Source organism: Tachyglossus aculeatus, chromosome 10 (genome assembly GCF_015852505.1).
Source record: "Tachyglossus aculeatus isolate mTacAcu1 chromosome 10, mTacAcu1.pri, whole genome shotgun sequence".
NCBI lineage: Eukaryota > Metazoa > Chordata > Mammalia > Monotremata > Tachyglossidae > Tachyglossus > Tachyglossus aculeatus.
In genome coordinates, this window is record NC_052075.1 from 20,183,925 (window position 1) to 20,187,003 (window position 3,079).

General features: G+C 45.2%; 1 non-coding gene across 1 annotated transcript; it reads left to right on the forward strand.

Moving 5' to 3' along the window:
- The first annotated feature begins 675 nt into the window (after positions 1–675).
- Positions 676–813, forward strand: LOC119933954. The gene has a single exon (XR_005452819.1). It is a non-coding gene; the product is annotated as a small nucleolar RNA SNORA7 (small nucleolar RNA).
- The last annotated feature ends 2,266 nt before the right edge of the window (positions 814–3,079 follow it).

Consider the following 3,079-nt stretch of genomic DNA (forward strand, 5'->3'; position numbering starts at 1 on the left):
GTGAAGAAGGTTCCTTAATTCCTACATCATGTTATATCTAGATTGTGTAATGACAATACGTGCGTTATAGCAGAACGAGCTGTCTGGCTTGTACCTATTTTTTTATGGCATTTGTGAAGTACTTACTCTGTGCCAAGCACTTTTCTAAACTCTGGGGTAGATAGAAGCTAATCAGGTTAGACACAGTCCATGTCCCACTTGGGACTCACAGTTTTAATCCCCATTCTACAGTGAAGTAACTGAGGCACTGAGGAAGTGAAATGACTTGCCCAAGGTCACACAGCAGACAACTGGTGGAGCCAGGTTTAGAACTCAGGTCCTTCTTACTCCCAGGCTTGTGCTCTAGCAACTAGACCATGCTGCTTCTTCACTTATGTACCCCAAAAATCAAATTCAAAATATTTCATTTCATTTTCATAAGTCTACCCTGAAATTTAACGAAGCAACACTATTGTGTTTTTTTCACCATTTAAAACTATATTATATGGCTTGGTGAATACTCTGGATTTTGAGAAAACACCATGCACTACATTGTTACCAGTGGGAAACCATTCTTAGTGAGTGCCACAAGGGACAAAGATGATATAATTTCCACCTGCATATTTTATCCTGGTGCTTAGTACAAGTGCTCTGCACCCAGTGAGCACTTAATAAATACTATTACTACTATTTTGCACCCTCTCAGGGTCACACCTGGAGAGTTTCCAGTACTCTACCAGTCTCGACTACAGGAGGGAGAGTCAAGCAGAGGCCTAATCATTCCATTCCTAGCTTGGTCAGTGGCTAGTGAGTAGAAGACAATCTGCTACGAGTCAATACTCCTCTGTGCTGGCCAGCAGCGGCATGGGGGAGAGTCAAGAGTGGAGACTCAGGTTTACTGCGTGGAAGGAGGCAATGGTAAATCACTTCTGAATTTTTACCAAGAAAATTCCATGGATATAATATCTGAACAAATGCAGATGGTGGTGGGGTATTCTAGAAAAGGTATGTCCATGGTGTAGCTATTGGTAGGAGAAGACTCGACAACATAAAACAGGATGAAACTTGCAGAATAGTCTCTCTAGGGTGTAAACCTGTGGGCAGGTATCATCTCTGCCATCTCTGTTGTATTGTATTATTCTCCCAAGCACTCTCAAAGAGGTTACTTTATTCACACAAAGATAAACAACAGCATTTCTCTCACTGAGTACCATGTTGAAAAATCCCTTTCTGTAGGCCTTCCTTATCCACAGATCACAATCTTATTCTTAGTCTCCTTCGCAGTCTCTTTCTATTCCCCCCACCCCAACTGTGGGGGTCCCTCAAGGTTTACTTCTGGGTCCCCTTCTATTCTCCATCTACACCCACTCCCTTGGAGAACTCATTCGTTCCCAACTTCAACTTCCACCTCCATGCGGATGATACCCAAATCTACATCTCCAGCCCTGATCTATCTCCCTCTCAGCAGTCTTGTATTTCCTCTTGCCTTTGAGACACCTCTTCTTGGATGTCCTCCCATCACCTCAAGCATAACATGACCAAAACAGAGCTCCAGTTCTTCCAACACAAACCCTGTCCTCCACCTGACTTTCCTATCCCTGTAGATGGCACCATGATCCTTCCTGTCTCACAAGTCCATAACCTTGGCATTATCCTTGGCTCCTCCCTCTAAATCAACCCACATATTCAATCCACCACTGAATACTGTCGGTCCCACCTTCACAAGATCGCTAAAATCCACACTTTCCTCTCCACCCAAACCGCTATCACGTTAAAACAAGCACTCATCCTACCCCAACTGGATTACTACATCGGCTTCCTTGCTGACCTCCAGCCTCCTGTCTCTCTCCACTCCAGTCCATATTTCACTCTGCTGTCTGCATCATTTTTCTACAAAAACGTTCAGGACATGTCACCCTACTCCTCAAACAACTCCAGTGGTTGCCCATCCAGCTCCGCATCAAACAAAAACCCCTTACCACTGGCTTTAAAGCAGTCCTCCACCTTGCTCCCTCCTACCTTACCTTGCTACTCTCCTTCTACAACTCAGCCCTCACACTTCGCTCTTCTAATGCTAACCTTCTCACTGCACCTTGATCTCACCTATCTCACTGCTGACCCCTAGCCCACTTCCTGCCTCTGGTCTGGAAGGCTCTCCCTCCGCAAATCTGGCAGACAATTACTCTCCCCCACTTCAAAGCCTTATTGAAGGCACAACTCCTCCAAGAGGCCTTCCCAGACTAAGCCCTTCCTTTCTTGTTCTTCCACTCCCTTCTGTGCTGCCCCAATTTGCACCCTTGGTTCTTTCCCCATCCCAGCCCCAGAGCACTTATGTACATATCTGTCATTTATTTATTTGTACTGATGCCTGTCTCCTCCCTTCTAGCCTATAACCTCATTATGGGGAGGAAATATGTCTGTTTATTGTTATATTGTACTCTCCCAAATGCTTAATACAGCATTCTGAACACAGTAAGTGCTCAGTTCATGAGTGCATGAATGAATGAATCACAAACTCAGGCATAATCACTAGTGCCACTGATTGAGAATCTACGGGAAAAAAGACCATCTTTCACCTAGCAATTATTACAATGAACAATATTCCTTCATGTATTTATTTGTACTTTAATCGCTCCAGACTGGATAGAGCCCATGAGACACTGCTGCTGAACCTTTTATCACATTGCACGATCTATTACTGCAGACCTAATTGAAGCTTCTCAAGCCACAGCACGGAGAGGCAGCCGTAACAAGCACAAACTTCAGATTAAATCTGGCCTCTGGGGTGAAGTTGCTGTTATTAGCACTCATGTTCATGCATGAGTTGCTCTAAACTTTTCCTTATATCACCTTCGCCCACATCTGCTATTAATCAGGTGTCAAAGAGGGGAGAATTTGGGGGCATCTCCACTCGAACCCACCCTGGCCACGTCTTGGCAAAATGGTGGGCCACCGTTTTCATCGAGTGGGGCCCTCCTAGCTCTCTCCCGCCTTGCCAGCTATGGCTCAAAGTTCCCACATATTGGCCAAGGGCACATCTCCAACCTGTGTCCTTTTTAAGAGAAGGAGCATGGTGTAGTGGATTCAGCCCAGGGCCTGG